Source organism: Hemicordylus capensis, chromosome 1 (genome assembly GCF_027244095.1).
Source record: "Hemicordylus capensis ecotype Gifberg chromosome 1, rHemCap1.1.pri, whole genome shotgun sequence".
Classification (NCBI taxonomy): Eukaryota; Metazoa; Chordata; class Lepidosauria; order Squamata; family Cordylidae; genus Hemicordylus; species Hemicordylus capensis.
Window position 1 is genome coordinate 290,825,406 of NC_069657.1, and position 22,783 is coordinate 290,848,188.

Consider the following 22,783-nt stretch of genomic DNA (forward strand, 5'->3'; position numbering starts at 1 on the left):
AAGCCAAATGCTGGTGTAGGGATGTATAGAGACCCTCCTGAGAAATTTTGCTTCTCTTAGAGACAACTCGTTTTGCCTTGGGAGGAACCTGGAACCCTACAATTAACTTCAAATGTCACTTTTTGAAATTTCAGAATACTGTAGTATCTTTTGGAGTGCCTGTGATGATGTGGGCTGAACGGGGCCCACGGTAGCAGCATGCACACAATTGCCTCAGCAAAGGACAATTCAGTGGAAGCCATCTTGAGCTGATCCTCCCCGCCCCATCCCTTTTGCTACAGTGATTTGGTGAATAGTCTCTTCTTCACCATTTGGCAGCTCAGAGCTCTTTTCTGCATCCAGGAGTTTTCTGTGATTTCATATTTTGATGCTTTTGAGTTTATCGTAATTCAGTCATATTAAGTGGTTGAGTTCCCACCAGGCAAGACACAGAAAAACAGTACAACTCCATAGCTATAAATGACATCAGCCCACATAATATGAATCCTTACAGTTAAAAGCAACACACAGCTGGGAATTCACAGTAAGATAGTAAGCTGGTAAAGCCGAGCAATCTCTTTGAAACTGACTAGCTTTGTTTCAGTTCCATTCAGTTCTTAAACAGATGTAACTATTGTTTTTATGCTATAGCAGCATTCTGGGTTTTTGGATTTGGTTTTGTGTTCATAGCGGAATAGTTGAACTATAAATGTTAATCTCCAGTTATTTCTCAAAGGTAACTTCTAATGTCACGTCATCAGTGACTACTGCAGGACAAGAGTGAAGATCCACAATGCAATTCTAATTTTTGTATGATATAAACAACATGTTTACTCTTCTGTTCTCTTTTCAGTAGCACCGTCAGTCAATCGCAATTGAATTATCTGGCATTAAGTGAAGGGGCCAGCAAGAAAGTAAGTGGTGGGAAAACACAATACAAATCAATGCAAATGATTAGTTTCCTGGAGATTAGATCAAATAACAGCAGTGGATAAAATTAAGTAGTCAGCAGATTAAGTGGAAATCATTACATGAGTCACTGTAGTCAAGTGCACTGTGTCTGTGTTGAACTTGGTACCTGCAAGACCTGGATTCAAATCCAAGATCGATGATAAACCTACTGGGTGATCTTGGGCCAGTGATCCTATTTCAGTTCCAGTTCATTACAGTGGCATTATATTATACTGTGTCATATTACATTATTATTTTATATCATGTTATATTATAAGACATTATTGATATTATAATATTATTATACAGGCACTATTGTGCCTATATATTTGAAATAGGATGTAAAACAGGGCTGCACAACTTTGACCGTCATACTGTTGTTGGACTACAACTCCCATCATCTCTGATTATTGATCACTGTGACTGGACATGATGGGAGTTGCAGTTCAACAACAGCTGGAGGACCAGTGTTGTGCATCAGTGTTGTGTGTGGTATAAAACCTGGATGTCATAATTATAAGCCCTGACCATTTTATCAGCCATATAATGCAACCCATCTGCCTGAAATTTGGCAGGATGCAATTAGGTAACAAGTGCTATCACATTTTCAATGTTTATGCATATGTGTTAGGAAATGACTATGATGGAGCAGTTTTAAAAAATGACAGCCTAAGAACGTGATTTCACTTGTTGGTGACCTATCTTTGACCAAGGCTAACTGACCTTTCTTTCTCCCCCCCCTTCACTCATTATATGTGTCCAAAAATTCATATCCATGGTGGTATGCATTCATTTTTGGTTGTTCTGAAAATAATTTGCTCAATATTTCTGGAAATAGTAGACTTTGAAGTCTCAAATTAAATTAAATTAAAGAAGGGCAAAGGTCAGAAATTGACAGATCCAGGATTTAAAGGCCTTAAAGATAGCAGGAGGAAGTACTGGAGAGAGTTTAAGAGAGCTTCTTAAAATGGCTTCTGGCAAGGTTAATGTCTTGTTTACATTGCACTAGAAATATTTCAAACTCTTTAGGGGCAAAATTTCATAATAATTCAAAGAGCCAGCGTGGTGTGGTGGCTAGAGTGCTGGATTAGGACTGAGGAGACCTGAGTTCAAATCCCCAAATAATAATAATAATAATAATAATAATAATAATAATAATAATGGGGGTGTATAAGCCACTTTCCTGTGCCTGTGTGGAGTGTCTTCCTTTCCTTACTCTTGGATTTTTCTCCCAAAGCAACTGAAAATAGCCCTAGTTAAATGTAATGGAGCCCCCTACATTCATTAAATTGGGGCCTTTTCTAATAGCTTATGGATTGAAACCAGTGAGTGGGTGCAGGTTAGCCACCACCTTGTGGAGTATCCCTAGGGGGCTTCTTACCTCACATTTGGATTTTGCCCCCAAACTGTCTGAAAATAGTACCAGTTTGGTGTAAAGAGGCCCCTTGACTTGATTACAATAAATTGGGGTCTTTCCTGGTAAACCTAAACTAAACTGGTGGAGAGTGCTCTTCTCCCTTCCATCCTGACTTGCTGTGGCAAGAAGGCTTCACCATGGGTAAAACTGCTGAGGTCCACTGAACCTTCATTTTCTGCCTTAGCCATGAGATGGCATGTAGCTACTAGGCAAATAACTCCTGGATACCACCCCCACACATCTCTTCCTCGCATCATTGCAAAATTCCCCCTTCCAGCAAGTACTAGGAAGAATACCCCAGTATGCAATAACCATCCATCCACAGAAAGAGAATAATGACAAAGTAATGACTTAGCGGCCTTGTTTTTAATCACATACTTTGAGAAAGTAAGCATGTTTTCCTCTGTTCCCTTTCTTTTGATACAGCTGCTATTAGCTGAATATTTATTAGTCCATAGACAGATCCGGAGGACATAGTATTCTGAATAAGAGTGGGAAAGCCTTGGAGAGGATAAAGCAGACTGATGGATTTTCTTTTTAGTATTGCCTATTAATCTTTTTTGGCACAGACTTTGAGTGAAGTGAAACAGCCACCTGACTTCCACTTTTCCTGCTGCTGAAGAAGCCTAAGGGTAGAATAAGGGTATTGATTTCATAAACAATAAAGATAATTACAGTCAACCTAGATTCTTCCTTTGCCTCTGTCCCTTCCTATGAATGTAGCAGGAAATTGAAATATGTGTTGCGGAAAGGTACAGAATAATAACTAAACTGAAATTATTAATCAGTAACATTGAAAATGAATTGATTTCAGTTATATTAACAACTTGTTGTGTCAGTGATCCAAATAGGTTCTGTGTTATTCACTCGGGGTGGAGAACCATATGCTCTGTGAGAGCTTTCTGTTGCTTTTGATACAATAATTTCCAAGGCTGGAGAGAAAAACAACCGTTCAGTTTCAAAAGTAGCTTGTGTATCATAGAGCTCACCTTTTGCTGACAACTTCAAAACAAAATTCCCTGCCCCAGTGTTTCCCCCCCCTAAAAATATGTTTGGTGTTTAGAGAGCAGAAGGAGATATTCAGGAATTGAATTCCTTTGGGTTTCTTCTTCACATTCTAGACAAATCGGGGCATCTTCTCCATGCAAAATACTGGTGGCTTACCCCACAATGATTATGTACTGGATCATGTACGTAGTAACTATCAAGTGCTGGATTAACAGAGGGAAAGACCTTCCTCTGTGGCAAAGGCAGAAGTATTGAAGGCACATGGGTTAGAAGAGTATTAGGTGTAAATACTTTATATGGTTCAGCATAAGTCTTTCTGGGTTAACACATAAATTTATAGTGTAGATCCACTGATACCAGAGGGAAATACCATGAAAAGGGGGCACTGACCTGTCTCTAAGAGTATTGGTGATGAATTCAGAAGCTAAAGAATAAGAAGGGACTTAGAGGCCACTAGCAGTTGGTGTGGGCACCACCAGGGCATGGTGGAGGCACCTTTAACTGTAAGTTAGTAGGTGCTTACCTCCCATACTGCTGCACCTGAAAGCTCTCCCCAGCATCTGCTGTGGTGGAGGATCAGTTCCACCACTTAGCTGGCGGAGGCCATTTGCATGGCCTGCAAATGGCCTCCATGCATGCGTGGAGGCGAGCTGAGTAGTGGAGTCGATCCTCTGTTGCAGCAGGTGCTGGGCAGCTCTTCCCAGCCACTGCTGGGGAGAGCTTTCAGGTGTGGTGGTACGGGAGGTAAACATCTACTAATTTACACTTAAAGGTGCCTTTCCCCCCCTGGCAGTGCCCACACCAGCCACCACTGGTTGTACCAATGCAATAGTGAGAATCCTAGTATGTACAAATAAAATATGTCACCCAGCTTAGTTGGAAGTGGAATTTGGTGGTTACCTTTGGTGGGAATGGGACCTCTCAAAATTGTTGCAGAAATTAGAGGAGGGTGAGGGAGCTTGCTGAGCTCTTTGGAGAAGTAGACAGCAACAGAAACACTACGCCTCCCCACTAGAGAAAAGGGCCCACAAAACTGAATAGACTTGTGGCAGACTCACTACATGGCAAAGCTAAGCCACATTTTGACCATGGAATAGTATGATATCAAGGCTATTCATGTTGTGGGGAGCACTGGGAGCCCTCCACTCCTGGCTGCTCCAGAACTGGGTAGCCCAGTGCTTCTACCCAGGGTTTTCTGTTTTACCTCAGTAGGTGATCGTGTGAATGATCCACCAGTAGGCGATCATGTGGCTGATTTTGTGAATGGGCTCCCTACCAGCCCACTGCCATTTTTGGCAGTGATCTGGGGGAAAGAGCGGCCGTGTGGAGTGAAGTGGCTGCCATTCTAAAAGCAGCTGTTCCACTGTGCATGTATTGCATTCTGGGTCTATGGAGGACCCAGAGTGTGCTTCCCCCTCCAGGTGGCAGAGTGCTGATCATTGCCCTGGCAGATGTGTGGGTCTGCAATCAGCAAAGATTTCTTCTTTGGTTGATTTTCTGTAGGGAGATAGGTAGGAACTTGCCTCCCTACCTGCCCACCCTACTGTCCAGGTAAGAGGTCATGCGTACAACCTTATTATCAGGCAATGCCACATATCCCTGCTCAATAGTAGAGCACATGCTTTGTATGCACAGGACTCAAGTTTCAGTTCCTGCCATTTCAAGTTAATAGGAGCTTAGGTAACCGATGTAGAAAAGGCCTTTACTTGAGGCCTTAGAGAATTCAAAATGTACCCACTAACATCCACCTATCTGTGAACCTCAAAGGAAAGAAGAGTGAATGGGAAACACGCTGAACAAAGCACCATTATGTGCTTTGCTAATAATGAATATTAGGCCTGTGCAATTTTGAAAATTCAAAAATTCAAATTTTATCAAAAATTGCACAAAATTGGTTAAAAAAATTAATTGGATCAGTAAAGTCAGAATTAATTCTGAAATACTGAAATTAATTTTGGTAATACTTTGGAATTTCAAAATTAGCAAAATGGAATAGGATTTTCAACCATAGAGGTAAATGGGGAAATTTATAAATCACTAAAAACCAACGGTTGGTTCTATAGCCTTGAAACCTTTTCAAGGCAATGGGTAATTCCTCTGATTTTTGGGGAATTGTTTGTTTGTTTGTTTTTGGAAACTAAAAATAGAAAAAAAAGGGCTAAAACTGGCTTGTTTCAATGCAGAAATTTACAAAAAGTTCTGGATCTGAAGTCCTTCCTGGTACCATCATTCCACCCCACTGTGGAGGAACAAGGAAATTCCTTTGAATTTATATTAATTTATTTCTTTCCCATTGCAGAAGCAATGGGGAAAGTGAAAGTACTTTGAATATCTGTTTTTGTGATAAGAAAGAATTTTTCATTTTCCCTTCTAGCTTTAAGGGATTAAAAGGTATGAACTCCCTTTAATTCCCTTTAAAAGGTCTGCCTGTCCCTGTAATGGAGAAGAAAATAAATTATTATAAAAAAATTTAAAAGGTCATTTTCCCTCCACATGGGGACAGAAAGATGGTCCAAGGAGGGGCTTCAGATCCAGAACGTTTTGTAAAGTTTTGGCCTGAAACAAACCAAATTTCACAATTTGTAGTCATTTTAAAGAAAATTTTAAAAAAAATTACCAAAAAAAATATCACAGAATTGAACCATTACTTTGAAAAAGATTAAACAGAGTCCTGCCAATGTGGGGCTTCATGTGTTCAGATTTCATAACTGTATGCTCATCCATTCTGGAAATATAAAGGGGGGGGAGTTGCAAAAGGGGCATGCTGTTATTCCTTTTCATGAAGGCCAAGGGGAGATTCCTCCATATGTAGGTCGAATAATGGTCCCAGGAGGGTCTTCCATTTCAGAAGGTTTTTTTAAAAAAAGTTCAGGCTTGGAACAAGCCAGATTTCATCATTTTTATAGAAATTCCAAAAATTCACCAAAACTCAGTGAATTAACCTTCCAAAAATTCACCAAAACTCTTCAAATTTGTTACAGAAGGCCTTGACCGCCTTCCCCTTATGTGTGGCAAGTATCAGTGATCTAGGACCAACTGGTAATTCTTAGTGATTTAATTTATATTTTGACCACTATGTAGAAAAATCTGAATTTATGTCAGAATTTGTATTCAAATTCCAAATCCAATCTGATACCCAATATCATCAGAGCCCATAGAATCAAAATCTGATATTGGCAAATGTGTATTGGGTCAAATCCAAATCTAATCTTCTGGACGCGGGCAGGCCTAGTGAATATCACCCTACCACAAGCCTGAATTTATGAGGCTATTCACACGCGTGTGCAAAACCGGGATAAGGAGCCCAGCCCAGTTTTGCACACATGTGTCAACTGCTGCTATTGGGCCTAATCTTGGCAGCACCACAGCAGCTAACCTGCCTACAGAGCCACTCTTGAAAACAGGGTTAGGAGAGCAAGTGCTCTCCTAACCTTGTTTCCTTGATTGTGTGTCAGCTGTGGCTGCAAGCCTTGAGGAGGGAGGTCCCCATAATGCACCACACACTTGCACAGTGCATTATTGGCGCGTGGGGGGTGGTGGAGAGAAGCACGGCAGCATGTCCCGTCAGCCCAGCCCTCAGAGCTACCAGCAGCAGCTGGTGCTCATCTGGGCAGGTGATCCAGCTGCCCAGGGATGACAGAACAGTAGTCTTTGGGGAGAGAAGTGCTGTCAGGCTTCCTCCCCACAAACTGGGTAGGCCTTTCTCATTGCTCATGAGAAAGGTCTCTTCGTCTATTATAGTTTGTTTTGCATAGAGTGCTAACTAGTTTGCATTAGTGCACGTGTTATTGCAGGAGAATCCTCTGAAAGTATTTATTGGATTGAGACGGAGAAGGAATGCTCTATTTTCAAACATTCCAAAAATGTTTGGGAAAAGAGGCTGTTATGAACAACTGCAAAGTTTACTTTTCTAGACTAATGATTATTTAACACATCAAGGAATTTAATGCTCCAGTGTCACTGAGCAGACATTTTTAAATTGTATCAGCTGGATCTGACTGCATGTTAGGATCATGTGCATAATATGGGGGAGATGTAATTCTTCATAGATACAAACTGAGAATCTAGAACTTGACCTATGCCACTAGGTATCGTTCCCTCTTAATGATAAGGGTAGTAGCTCACATTTTAAATTTTCAATCCAAATCAACGAATGATTCTTACAGGAGATGACCTTCTTGTTAAGAATAAAATGTCAGGCATAGCTTATATAGGTAAAAGGAGACAAAGAAAGATGAAATTTATATGAAACCTTTCTTTTTGTGCTCATGCCTGATGTGAAATCCTTGCTGAGATTTCGATAGTTCCTGAAGAGTTCCCCAGAAATCCCACCACAATCCTGGTGGTTGCATTAAGCCCTCTTCCTTTTCTGTGAAGGGTTCTACTCATCCACTCACAGATAAAGCATCATGTGGTATTCTAGAATACAGAAGACAATGAAGCTGTTTTCACAACCAAATGGGAGTTGGCTGGAGGGAAGGCAGGATCCTACCATCCTGCTTCCAGATAACCAGAGCTTCCTTTTGGCTCTGCTGTATACACACCCACATGAATGCTGCACTGGCAGTCTCTAGAGCTGAAATGCAGGCGCTGGGGCCTCCAGCTATCCCACAATGCTATGTTTTGCAGTTTATTTGGGCATTTTCCCCAGGGTGGATCATGTAGTGAGTGTGGGGGGTGGAGTCAGAAAGGAAAAGGGAGGGAAAGGAGAAGGAGAAAAATGGAGTTGTTGCTGAATAAACCTTTAATTGAATCTATATAAGATTTCCATGTGTGTATGAGGGAAGCAGCTATAAAACAAGCTGCTCATGTGAAGCAACAAGATCAGGCTCGATCCCAGTGCTGCGCTGCCAGGTAGCCCAGGTCCTACCGCCCAAGGCTATTACCGAGATAAAAGGGTACAAGTGTGCCCTTCTACCCTGGTACCCAGTTGTGTGTCTACCCTGGTACGTGTGGCTGCCTGTACCCCGAGCAGCTACAGAGCCAGGCACCTAGAGCATCCAGCTTTTGGAGAAATCCCCAATGCACCACACTCCTCTCACCATGCATTGAGGGATTTCTGGAAGCTGGGCTGCATTCCCCCAGCCTCCAGGTGGCCATGTGGCTCTCGGTAGCACCGCTTATGTGGCCACGTGAGCCACATGGCTACAGCAAGACACAGGATCATCTGTGGGGAAGGTAGGTGCGATCCTGCCTTCCCTCCCACCCTTTCTGCTCTGCTCAAAAGTTGTGTGAATGACCTTTCTGGTTTAATCTACACAAACAGCGGACGGCAAGATAAAACTGTTCCTGTGCTGCACCAGTTTTAGTTATGGCTGTCACATGTCTGTACTCTGAAGAAGGAGGTTCTGATGAAGAAGAAATGATGATGTCTAGCATGTCAGGGAAAAGCCCAGACCAAAATCTGTGTGTAGCAGGGTTTTTTGGTCCACACATGAGATCCTACACTGTAGGGCCTACAGTGTAATCTGAAGTGGTACAATCCTGGAAGAGTTTTCCCACCTCATCTGTGCCGACTAGGCACAGCTGCTGCCAGAGAGGTGCTTTGCTTCTGTTCCTCATATGTTCATGAGGAACGTATTCAAAACCACAGTCTGTAACAATGTTTAAATTCTCCTTTGTTTTTTCTGGAGAATTATAATTAGATTTGTGAAAGCACCATGCCACCTCCCAAGCCCCCGCCAGTTATTGCTGGTGTGATGATGGGATCAAGAGCGAAGGAATATGCGGCAGGACATCAATAAGAAGTTTGTTTGAATTATCATATGAAATGAAAGAAGTGTTTGATTTATATTCATGCCACCTTTTGTCAATCAACAATATTTATACGTATCTGCACAGAGAGCATAACTCAGCACAGTTGTTCTGGAAGAAATAGCTGCATTAATATGTATTGCAGCCACATCACTCCCTATAAGATGGTGTCTCATCAGTGCCCTCTTTGGCTAAGGTTATTTTTGATAACCCACTGCATTCAGATGTTGTTTTGATGTAAACACTGGAAAAGTAAGAATATGTAGTAATAGGCTTTTGATTAAATTCCAAATCAGATAACCTTGTGTCAAGAATAGCAATAAATCAGGAAAGCAGTACTATGATTCTTAGTTAAAGCAGTCATAACATGGAATTAATCAGCTAGGATCTCTGACTTGGTTGATCTCCTACTTGCTTATTCCTCCCACAACCATTTTGGATCTGCTTCCACATACTGATAAAATAAACCTTATTTTCATTGAATACTGCTCCTTCAATCCTTTGGTTTCTGCTAAGAATGTAGTGCAGCATTAGATTAACATCCTGGAAACCTGATATCCTGAATATTTTTACAAAAATCGATGTGCCCCCTTTTACATTGCATTCTGTCTCCCAGAACTCAGACATCCACTGACAGGCAGCCATGCCCAACGCACACAGAGGCATAACGTTTCCTCCTAGTGACCCTGGAAGTTTTGTTGCTATCCCTTGCAGCACATGACTTGGCTTTCTTACTCAAGCCAGTTGGACTCCCACTATTTCCTGAGGACTGAAATCAGAAAAACAGCAACAGTGGAAAGGGCTCCTCCCTTAGTGCTTCCCTAGTGTTGCGGCCCCAGTCTGCTTTGGGTTATCCCCACAGCTGCTTTTAACTGTTAAGCAAGTTGTCCTAGTAAGAACTAATCTGCCTACTTCCCTTTCACTATCCCTACAACAGGACTAAATTGGTTCAAAACGGTTAGGTGGTCCACAAGTTAGCCCTTTTGTGCCTCAAATGTTCACACAGCCACCATCTTGGATTGTGGTGGACGAGATCATTACAAACTACACCATTGAGCTGTCCCTGTGTGTCACTCACTACAACTGTACCTAATTTGGTGCAAATCAGTTAGATAGTCCACAAGTGAAACAGTCCACAAATAGGCTAGTCAGTCCACAAACATTCACATGTCCTCCATCTTGGATTGGGGTGGATGACATCATCACAGCCTACACTATTGGGGCATCCCTATATTTCCCTACAGCTGTAGCAAATTTGGTTCAAATCAGTTAGGTGGTTCACAAGTTAGCCCACTTATGTCTCAAAATGTGATGTGTATGCCATCTTGAATTGGGGGGGTGACATCATCACAAAATATTCTATTGAGATGTCCCTATGTATTCCTACGACTGTACCTGATTTGGTTCATATTGGTCCAGGCATTGCAAAGTTGATATGAGGGGAACACACACATGGATGGATACACGGACACACACACAGAATGCTGGGTGATCTCGTAAGCCTACTGGAAAGTAGGCTAAAAAATGCCCATAGGATATCCTTTCTAGATTCCACATCTTGACTAGATTGATGCAAGCCCTACCCATAAATTATTAACAATAACCGCACTGTACATGATTACCATGTTCAAAGCAGAAATGGAAGTCTTGTCTCCAAGATGTCACTCACCTTCCTGCCTACAATCTCCATGGTTAGAGACATTTGTCTGAAGAGGCAAATGTTGTAACTGTGATGGCATTTTTGTGAGCCATAAAAACACATTTATCTGCATCTGTCCTTCACATACTCAGACTTTAAAGAGGAAACCAAAACAATTCCATCTAAAAATGCATGTGGGGAAGAGGAGGGAAACTTGTAATAAAGGTAAAGTTGTGCCATTGAGTCGATGTTGACTCCTGGTCGATGTCGATGTTGACTCCACAGAGCCCGGTGGTTGTCTTTGGTAGAATACAGGAGGGGTTTACCATTGCCTCCTCCTGCGCAGTATGAGATGATGCCTTTCAGCATCTTCCTTTATCGCTGCTACCCAATATAAGTGTTTCCTATAGTCTGGGAAACATACCAGTGGGAATGCAAACTGGCAGCCTCTGGCTTGCTAGTCAAGTCATTTCCCCAGTGTGCCATTAGGCGGCACTGCTTGTAATAGGTACTGCCAAATAGGTGCCCACAACAATTATACTGATTGCAGCAATGTTGAATTTGCGGGGACTAAGTTTGGTTTCTCCAGAATAGTTTGAAGACTAGGAAAACCTTTACAATGAGGAGGGATTATGGCGGGAGGAAAACTATAAGAACAAAAGCCCCATTGCATGAGCTTCAATATTGCCTATGAATCTCTGTAAAGCAAAGTATCTAGAACATTGCTGCGACTATCACAAAAAGGAGAAGAACACAAGTCCATCCACTAGGTGGCAAACTTGTTCTACATATTTAGTCTCATAGCTATAGCCACTAGTTAGCCAAGAGGAAACTTCAATGTTCTCTGCAGAACTAGAAATTTTATATCTACTATTTTTTAAACCTGAATTATGTATGGTGGTTTTATTATATGCACTACCATCCACTAGGGAGAGCATCACCAAACATATTTTCTTTTGGCCTGCAGCGGTTAGTGTCATACTGAGTGAGTGCTATTGATGCAAAGCCAGTGGTGTATGTAGACTGATTCCTTTGCCTATTCATTTACAGAGAAATAATACTGAAAAATGGCAAAGATTTGCTAAGGAGTATTAACATTATGCTCTCTGTGTTAAATGTGTAATGGTTTGGGTGGCTTAATGTTGTCAGTTATGATCAGTGGTTCACTACAGAGAAAACTCTCATGAATTCTTTGATGGAAGAAGGAGAGAGCAAGTACCATTATGTGTTTGTTATTAAGTGTGTTCTGGTAAGTAAATGTCTTTTTGTGTCTTTTTGCTAATAGTTGTGTCTTTTTGCTAATATTTCCTTACTAGTATTGCATCATATTATTGATAGGAATAAGTGACCAGTCATCAGTTCCTGTCTCAGATATTTTGGTGCCTGAGGAAGGAAATCCATTAATGGTCTTGTGATAGTGAGCATGAATTCTCCCCTTTGCTAAGCAAGGTTTCCCTTGGTTTGCATTTGGATGGGTGATTATATATGAGTGCTGTAAAATAATCCCCTTCGGGAATGGCTCCATAGCTCAATGGTACAATATCTGGATGCTTGTGCGGAAGGTCCCAGATTCTCTCCCTGGCATCTCCAGGAGTTTGAGAAAGACTCCTTCCTGAAACCTTGGAGAGTTGCTGCCAGTCAGACAGTACTGAGCTAGATGGACCAATGGTCTGACTTAGTATAAGGCAACTTCCTATGTTCCTAGGAGTATGCACTACCAGAACACTCTCCTTTATAACGTCACTTACATGATATGTTTGTGTGCAGCTTTCATTCATTTCAGCAGCGCTTGTGAAGCAGAACACAAGTCTGATAATCTCTCTTCCCCCCTCTCCCCTCTATCCCCCCCCCCCGCTCTCTCCCCGCTCTCTCCCACTCTGCCCCCAAAGCAGACACTTGTGGCAGGATGATCTGAACCAGTCACAATAAATATAATCCTGAAGCCATCCGTTTCAGGAGGGCTGCATGTTTCCAGCAATGTGCACCTGTTATATTATCCTCTTTATTGTAACTCGATGATAGATGCTCAAAATATTTAGGTGTTCCTAAAATACTCCTGCCTTAAACCTCGTCAACAAATTAATCCAGTGTATAAATAGCTGCAATCTTAGAGACAAATTTAACTGAGACAAACATACTATCCCGGCAATAGCAAAATATGTCATAGATACACTTTGACACAAATTACATATAGAGGTTGTATACACAACTTCTTTTCCCGGGGGCGGGAAGGGCCAGGGGAAGGCAGGATCGTTCTTGCCTTCCTCCTCATGATCGCCACTCGCCACACTGCGCCATATTTGCCACTCTCACAGCGTGTCAACAAAGAAGCAAGGGGAAGGATGCTTGGCCTCCAGAAAGCCAACTGCTCATACGGCACATTGAAAGATAGTTTGTGTTTGGAGGTCTGAAGTAAGCCAACACCATGCATACACTCATTTAACAAATATTAATAAGATTCTGTTCTAGCTGACAGTCCATTTTAACATTCTTAACTAATAAGACACAGTGTGAATTGAATGCATCTATGTGCAGCGGAGTGAGTGAATTCCTCTCTTATGAGAATTCCACCCCCAGAAAGGCCCCAGAAAGGGAATGGTGAGGTTGTGCCGTCGAGTCGGTGTTGACTCCTGGTGACCACAGAGCCATGCGGTTTTCTTGGTAGAATACAGGAGGGGTTTACCATTGCCATCTCCCGTGCAGTATGAGATAATGCCTTTCAGCACCTTCCTATATTGCTGCTGCGCAGTTTAGGAGTTTCCCATATTCTGGGAAAGACACCAGCAGGGATTCGAACCAACAGCCTTCTGTTCTCTAGGCAGGTTACTTCCCCGCTGCACCAATAGGTGTCTCCCTATCTCATACTACATTGACAATGGCTAGATATCTCCATAGAAGTGCAGTGGTTTGGGATGCACTACTCCTAAATGACCTGGCTAAAAGCTTACAGTTAAACCCCTGAGGGCTTTTCAGAAAGAAATTCCAGTTTTACCAGTAGTGCGGATGTTTATTACTAGCAAAACTAGAAGTCCCCAAATGCCTGAAGTGGTCACTGTGATGCATGCATGTATGTAAGAGCTTTTAAACTTGCTTTTCTATTTTAAAAAAGTTTGCAAAGCAGCATGAAATAAAAGTAATAAAAAGTAGTGGCTGACACATTTGCAAGACAACGCTGGTGTTTCTGCCCTGCTGCAGCTGCTGTACATGTGAAAGCCAGCCCTAGTGGTGTTGCGCATGAGCACAGCCGTGCAACTTCTTAAAATTGCGCATGGTTACTTTTGCAGTGCCGCTTCCATTGGACACAACTGAAGCATACACGAGTGCGTTGGTTTTGTGCAAGGGTATTTCACCCTTGCGCAACACCACTGGGGCTGATCTTGACATGCTCAGCAGCCCTGGTAGGTCAGAAATGCCCATGTTGGCTTGTCCAATATTTTGACTAGTGAAAATAACATCATAAACCACAGCAGATTAAAATAGTTCTGCAACCATGGATAGGATAGCACTAAAAGCAAAGCACTGACTATACAAGCCCTCTTCTGATATTGTACAACAGAGTTAAATCAAGACATGGGGGAATGGGTCGGCACCATCTCCTGTTCCAACTTATTCCTCAGTCCCACATCCCAGTCCTGCGTGTACATAATTCTTGTCTGCAGAGTCATGCTCAATGTGAGAAGAGAATAGCCCTGTTTAGACATTACATTGTACGTGAAAACAGGTACACATGCACTTGTTTTTGTGCGAATGTCAGGTACAGATGTGCATGTGTGTATTTTAGAAGTGAACCTGGGTATAGGCCCTGTCAAATGCAGATAGGAAGTGTAGTGCTGTATGTGTGTTGAATATAATGTCCAAATAATGTGTGTACAAATCTGTACGTACACATACTGTCTACATCTTGTAGAAATATTGAACATCATGTGTGGATAGGGTTTTTCTCCCTGCAGTTTAGAACTTGTGGCCAGCTGGGGTTCTAGCATGTGAGGAGAAAATCTCCACACATTCAGTGCCTGCCTCCACAGACAAGTGCTGAATACAGAGAGAGCCAGAAGCATATTCACAGAGCCCGTTGACATCTGGTAGTATGACTCTCCATTGTGTTCCCACAGACTTCTCTGTGTGTTGAATTAAATTTACTACTTGGCTATTGATATACTACCGATATTTATATAGTGCTCTTCAACCAACGTTCCCAAAGTGATTTACATAGAAAAATAAATAATACATGAATAGGATTGTCCCCTGTCCCCAAAGGCTCTCAATCTAAAATGAAACATCCCACTGGAGGGATGCTGTGCTGGGGCTGAATAGGGCCAGGTGCTCTCCCCCTGCTAAATATAAGTGAACCACCACTTAAAAAGGTGTCTCTTTGCTCAGTTAGCAGGGGTTAACTGCTAATCTCTTTTGTGATGTCTAAAGAGGGCTAGTGTTGGGCTTGAATGTGAGAATATGGCTCTCAGTCATGAAACTCATTGGACAGCCTTGCCCAAGTCACCACCTCTCCGTGTCACCTACTTTACAGCACTGGCATTAAGAATAAAAATGAGATGACCTGATGCAAGCCCCCTTGAGCTCATGGAGGAAGGCGAGAGTATCAGAATTTAGAAAAGCAATAAGCATGCCTCTATTAAAGTGCTGTGTGTTCCAGTTATAGGATACAAGCTGAAGTGTCATATATTAAAAGAAAATAAGTGCTTCGACTGCAGGTTGATTGATTCAAATGAGAATTCAAAGAATGCTGGAACTCAAAATGGCTGAGGTTTTTTATTCAGCCTTAATGGAATAAAGACAGCATTAAGCTCTCCCTGCCACATGGAGTCTTTTGAGAGCTGTGGACATTTTGTAAAGGTCAAGTGTGCCGTCAAGTCGGTGTCGACTCCTGGCAACCCCACAGCCCTATGGTTGACTTTGGTAGAATACAAGAGGGGTTTACCATTGCCTCCTCCCACGCAGTATGAGATGATGCCTTTCAGCATCTTCCTATACTCCTGCGGCCCGATATAGGTGTTTCCCATCGCCTGGGAAACATACCAGCGGGCATTCGAATCAGCAACCTCTGGCTTGATAAGCCATTTTTTCGCTGTGCCATTTTGTACAAGGCTATAAATAGATTGCCTGAAGCAGTTGTGACTGAGGGGTCAGGGGTTTTAAAAAATAAGGGACACAACCCAGCCATAATTAAGGAAATGGAAGTTCCATTTGAAAAATGTAGGCATAGTTAAATCTCTTCTGTTGAACTGAATGGGACTCCAAAGAGCTTGTGTGGGTTGTCCCCATTGCATCTTGCATACTCTTCCACCTCTTTCTGTTACTTAGCGTAGCATTTGTATAGCTGATTTCACCTCAAAGTCCTTCGTGCCTGCTAGTTCAGTAAACACATGGTGATCATGAAGAACTTCACAGTAGCACCAGTTAAGACTTTGGACCTTTACTGTATAAACCCCAGTGGTCATATCTGAAACCCATATGGAGATGGCACTAATCACAGTGGCCGGCGTGACAGGTAGCCCTCCATCATTGTAAGGGATCACCCGGAGCTGCTGCTAACGTCAGGGGCAGCCCTGATGCTATAGCGGCACGTCTGCTGTGGAATGACTGAAAAGCGCTTCTGGGCAGTAGCACAGTGCCCCTTCTGTCGTTTCTGATGAAAGAAGCACTACACTGCTCTTGGAGTCGGAAATGGAGTTCCAGTGCATTGACCTTTTGCATCAACCATCCTAATGACCACTAGAGGCATTGGGAGTAGAGGTAGCTAGTGAGGGTCTCCTTACCTGTCCCTACACTCCTCTACTCTATGACCCCTGCCTTGACTGCTCAGGTACTTCCTGTAGTGAGTCAGTCCTCTTCCTTTCCTCCTAGAGAGAAGATAGTAACATATCTCTCTCCCCCTACCTATTCATTATGTAGCTGATAAATAGGATAGGTCGTTCCTATCTCAAATGTACTTCACCAATAAATCAATTTAGTTTAGACTCTACAGTGATCTCCATGCGTGTTACTTAAATCGCTGCAACAACTAAACTCTGCACCCTGTAACTGGAGTGGTCGCTTCCTTGGTGCTTGGCTAAATAATCACAAACCCCAACAGCAGCTACTGCCTGGAAGCCCTTTTCAGTTCTTCTGCAGCAAGCCCACTGCCACACCATGGTGCAACAATCCCAGCAGGGGTCTACTGTCAACCCAAGGCTGCCAATGTGAGTGTATCAAATTATCCATATGTATTGGCTATGCCTATCATCGCTATTTGACAGGCAGGCAACGTTTCTCAAAAGTGTCTGGATATTATGATCTTACCCTCATGTCATTCGCACCCTCATGTGCTTCCAAATCTTACCCTCATGTGAAACCCTGCAGGCATCATCCAATTGACATTCCTTTCAAGTGATTCACATCTATGCTCAAAGGTGCCTTGAATGAGACAATCTGTGGTAGAGCACATATATTTTTTTTTACAATTGCTCAGAAATCTGATTCAAGTGTCTCAATTCTTTCTTCTCCCATCCAGTATGCAGTAGATATGTTATCACCACATTTCCCGACTATTCCCATTACTTGCTCGGGACAAGGAAAACGTTGTTTGCGGCAGTATGCCACAGAAGAACTGCCTTTAGAAACTGGCTACTTAAATGGAAAGCTGTAGGATGCTTTGCCGCTGCTTTACCATAAGGTACGTCTGATATTTGAAAGCAGTAGTTGTCTCTAATACCCAGAAAATGTCTTATCCCAAGACTGGCTTATTGGATTTCCCCAGTTTATCCTCAGCTCTTATCTAAGTTTACAGCTCCTACTTACAATGGAAACTGGACTGGAGTTTATACTGTTTATTACTTGCTTGTTTTATAAATATTAATGAAGAGGGGAGAGCTTGCACTCCCCTGAAGCAGACAGAACAGTTTCCTACCACAGCCCCTCTGCAGAGCAGTCATGACAAGCAAATATTAGGGCCACTCAGACCCAGACTGAACAGTTGTGGAGAGGGATGTAATTTTGCAGGCAGCCCAGTCCTTTTTCGGGGGGGGGGGGGGAGGGACATTTGTGCCTGGTGGTCATCTTCCAATACGACTCTCTGGTCACTTGTCTTTCTACCAAAAGGGAAATCCCAAGCAGCTGCAATGTGCTCAACCAAAGCTGATTCATTTTGCCTTCCTGCCTTCCTCAGAGTTTCTCCTTTTAAATCCTTTTATAGATGCTGTGTATAATTGATCCAGCAAGCACCACCCCTTTTAGATTAGCTTCCTGGGTCCCAGTCAATCAGCCCACTCCCATGTTCTCTCTCTCCCCCTGGTTCTCAGGGGATGGCACATGGTCCTCATCTCAGCTACTGCCCACCCAGGGGCATAGCAAGGTTGAAGTGGGCCCAGAGACAAGATTTTAAAATGCCTCCCCCTCACTGAAGCTCAGCTTATGAAGTAAAGAAATCTTAAATGAGGCTGAATAATGGTAGCAAAAAGCATAGTAAAATTTATATATGTATATGTGTGTGTGTTTATGTATGTATGTATGTAGGTATGGATAGATAGATAGATAGATAGATAGATAGATAGATAGATAGATAGATAGATAGTATAACCTATGTGCCACAATAGAACATCATCCTACATTTTTTTAAAAAAGTTTTGTAAATTGTGGACGATGCAAGTCATTTAATGGTACTAAAGAAAGACATGCTGTTCTGGTAGCTCCAGGTCTTAACACCCACATCAGTTTTGGAGGATGAATACAACTGAAAGAAGCCTAGGCGGGTGCGCAGCTGGGGGAGTCGGTCATGTGACTTGCCTCTGGGCCCGCCCCAAGGCAGTGGGCCCCCAGACAGCTCTCTCCCCTTGCTCTATCATAGTTACACCCCTGTGCCCACCTGATCTTGTTTTTCCTTTGATGGCACAACAAAGGTGGTGACATTGGTTATGGAAGCATGGTCCCCATCACAACATGGGAGGCCTTTAATTTTGACATGGAAGAGACAGAGCCTTTTCACCAGCCTGCATGTTTGGGTGGGACCATCCATTCTCATATGTAGATGCTTTCTGATCAGAGTCCTTTTGTCTTCACAGAGTCCCCATTTCCACTGTTGAATATGATTACCACAGCTCATGCCCAGAAAGGCTGAACCTGTACTAGGAGCTGCTCTGAGCTGGGTGCTTTTGCAAGGAAGTCATCGGCAGCGATTCAGCCAGTGCTACAAGAGCTGTCTCTTCTGTTCAATTCCCCAGATCTGCTGCAGAGCAGAAATAGCTGTGGAGAAATGTGCACTGCTTAGAGGATATCTCCCTAATTGAAAATGTATTTCAAACTACATATTGCTTGCATCGGGCTGGGGTTAGGAGAGAGGAAGAGGATTTATCAGCCAGACGCTTCCCTTGAATGGCAAAAAAATAGCAGAAGGCACAGGGTGATTGTGCAGAGGAAGCAAAAGCAGTATAATGAGAACCCATACAGAGTGCAGACGTTTACATTAAATACCATGTCTTAATAAAATAACATTTAATTAGCAAATGCCTTACCGGTGCATGCCTTAACCTTTAAATCCTATTGCTGTTTAGGAACTTGTAGGAGATATAAGACCTGCCATTAGCTGAATGACGGGCTGCAGGAGGAAAGCATGGCTTCTGGCCCCTCTCAAAATTAGAGCGATAAATTATGCCATGAGCACTGTATGGGATCGCCCCTACAGCAAGCCTATAAATGCTTGGCTTCACAAAACTGCAGCAAAGCCTACCTTTACCAGGAATGCTAGCCCAGCCTGTGTCCTGTTGGTTATACCAGAATGTCTTCAAACATCCTGCTTTTTCTGAGATTCCTCCCCTCCGCCCCCCCCCCGTCTTCAAACAACTTGACAGAGGAGAAAAGGCACTCTTCTCTTGTTTCATGTACAGCAAACATAGTGTCCATGCTCTAGTGAGAAGGCGTGAAATATAAGGAGATATTGTAACTGTGTTAGAACGATAGTCTGTTAATGGATAGGAGGTCAGTGTACAGACTGAAAGAATGCCATGACGTGATCAGAGCAATGCGTGGTGAACGAGTTTGTGCAGCAGGCTTTTTGTTGAAATTTCAAAACCTCACACCTAGAATGTTTAAGAAAGTCCAGTGTACAAAGAGCTCATGTGACCAACCTGAGGCTGTCTAGCTCCGTTCCCATCATTTCCCAGCCACAATTTGGGACAGCTGGAGAGCTTCAGGCTGACCACCTCTGCTCTATGGATTTTCTTAAACTTTATATGGGTGGATCACTATACATTCTGAAACTAGACTGTCCCAGCTTGAAGAGTGCATGTTCCTTCTGGTCAAAGAGGACACGGGGCGGCAGGGAGGTACACTGCCACCCCGATGGACACTTTTAAAATGGAGTGCCGTTGGGGAAAATGCAGTGGGAGGGGCAAGGGCACCCTCCCCCACCCTTAAAGGTATGCCCCCCACTTCCAAGCCACCCCCCGCTGGTTCCATGCACATCCCTAATCGGGAGGGCAGCCATTAAGGGTAGCCCAAAGGTAAATTTTCACTGTTGGGTAGACTTTGACAACAAAGACCATGTCTGTGTATGTCAACTGTATGAAGGATTCTGGGAAGGAGGAGGGTAAGAAATAAACCAACTTTGAGCTCATATGCTCTTCCACAGCTCTTCCTGCTTTTTTGCCACCAGCAGAAAATCATTTTTAATTAACATGGGTAAAGTGGGAGGATGGAGAGACATTAGCAAATAACTAGAGATTCTTTTTCATTTAAACCCTCTTTGCAGATCTGCAATCTTGCAGTCACCTGCTATGTATTTGCCTTGATAAGGTGCCTGCTCTCTGTTAAAGAAGGTGATATTCTGTTACTTTTCTCATTTAAAGGGAATAATTTGCTTAGCACAGAGTCATTGTAAGCATACTGTCACTGAACTGCTTTTATCTGGAGTTTATATTAGAGCATGGATGATGAAGCCGTAGATCTTAAAACAAACTCTGTTCTAAATCTGCCTGAGTGGTTTAGCCTTGGAGCAGAAGCTGAAAGGAGTTTGGATTTAACTTTTCACTACAAGTTACAATTCAGGTGAATTTGTCCTTTTGCCCTTTATTTTGCCTTTCTGCACGTGGTTTTAGGATTCCCAGGAAGGCTTGACACAGGATGATATGAGAGATTTTTCAGGATGGAGAGCTTTTTATATTTTGGTAACCTGTCCAAATTCAGTCCAGGTGGATAAGTGACCAAGGTCTTTAGCAACCCAAGACTGTCTGGAATATGTGTATGAGTTATCTCAGTCTACATGAGTTGAAAAATCAAGTTTTTTTAAAAAGTAACAGTTACAATTAATTCAGTCAATTGCTGGCTTTGACAGTACAGATGAAGCAGAAGTTCAACAGGTGCAGGAGACACCTTTATTAGTGTCTTTATTATTTTATCTCCTTTATTAAAATCCCAGTGCATTTTGTGCAAATAACTGATCATCAGGGGACTGTCAAAAAAGTGAGAAATGACAAATCTATCGTAATTTCTTAGATGACCAGTTCCAAAACAAGCCTCTAATCCACAGACTCCTGCAATTGTCAGCTCCTAAATTATGCTTACTATTTATCATCAAGAACCTGGGAAATTCTTATTTCATTTTGATATAGATTTTGCCCCTCTTTGAGTATACTTTCATCAACCTTCTATCAACAGAAAGGACACTTTAAAAAGAAACCTAGGTGCTTAATATTTTAACCATATGCAGGTAAAGGATCAGTTTTTTGTCAGGGCTTTTTATACTTTGCTCTTTAAAAAAAAATTTAAAAAATTCTATGCCAAGAAAGGCTGAATGTCACAACATATAGAATTTATGCAAATATAACAGGTTTGCATATATGTGTATCATGATCCTGACAACCCATGGGATCCTGCTGAGCACCACTCCACTTCAGCTTTCCTCAGATATACTCTCCACACTTTGCATCTATTTTTTGTATTCTTAAGAGCTAGAAACTGTTGGAGCTAGGTGGAAACAGTTGGAAATTGGCAGCATCAGCTCTCAGCGACAATGTCTTAGAGTGACCCCTGGGGGGCAGCGGGGTTAGGGTCATGGATAAAAGTGCTGAACTCCTCCACTCTTTGTTCATCCAGTGTTAGTTTCCATTTTGTCTCTCCAGAGTTGTCTGTTTTGCACTCTCTCTTCAGCCATGAGCTACAGCTGAAATTAAGCTGCAGGCTTTCCCCATATTTGTTTGTAACCTTTTTAAAAAAAACAACCTTGTAGTTCTTCAATACTAAAGAACCATCTCAAGACCTCTTGCTTTGTTGCTTTCTCACCAAACTGGTTTTGCTCTGCTATTTGGGGACTGAACTGCAATTCTTCCCAAACAGAAAATTGGTTTAAAAAAAATTAAAATAATCCCAACATCCCCATGATGTTTGTGCCTCAAATAAATTTGTGCCTCAAATAAAGCTCTGGGGGTGGTGGTGTTTGTAGGTCTCCAAAACACACACAGTGCTGAGTCCTTGCTATCCTGGATTGACAAGAGGGCTACAGACTCTAATATTGAAGATATACATGCTATTCACACAATTGCTCAAAACTGGGCTGTGCTCTCTTAGTCCGGTTTTGAACAATCATGAGAATGGGTGAGCCCGGTGGTTCTCTGGCAGCTAGGGCCCACCTTACTACCCCTCACCCTAAATAAGGTTAATGGAGCAAGCATAGTGGTGCTCCCATTCCCCCTTCCCCCAAAGCTCCCAACGGAGCTGCAGCTGGGCGTGGGAGCGCCCGACCACAGCAGCCACTCGTCTGAGCAGCTGATCCAGCCACTCAGCAACAAGCAACTGCTCATGTGCAGGGAAAGTGGGCTAAGCCTGCTCTACCCACCCAAACCCTGTCTGGTGCTTCACACCAATTGTGTGAAGCACCTCATATTGTTAAATAAAGCAGGGGCAAAGTGTGTTTCGGGGTGGTGCTTAAGCAGCTGACAGGCAGGCTGGCAGGAAGGGTCATTTCCCCAGACTGCTCAGATTGGCCTGAAAAATAATCCAATTTATTCCTGATTTGAGGAGGAAGAATTTAGATAATTGCTTGGTTAATC

The 22,783-nt window shown here is 42.7% G+C and overlaps 1 long non-coding RNA gene across 2 annotated transcripts; it reads left to right on the forward strand.

Moving 5' to 3' along the window:
* The first annotated feature begins 94 nt into the window (after nucleotides 1–94).
* On the forward strand, nucleotides 95–19,218 carry LOC128339570 (uncharacterized). Of its 2 annotated transcripts, XR_008313098.1 has the most exons (3): nucleotides 95–893; nucleotides 17,257–17,418; nucleotides 18,803–19,218. It is a non-coding gene; the product is annotated as an uncharacterized LOC128339570 (long non-coding RNA). The 2 variants fall into 2 exon arrangements; XR_008313097.1 differs by lacking the exons at nucleotides 17,257–17,418; nucleotides 18,803–19,218 and adding an exon at nucleotides 2,774–3,034.
* The last annotated feature ends 3,565 nt before the right edge of the window (nucleotides 19,219–22,783 follow it).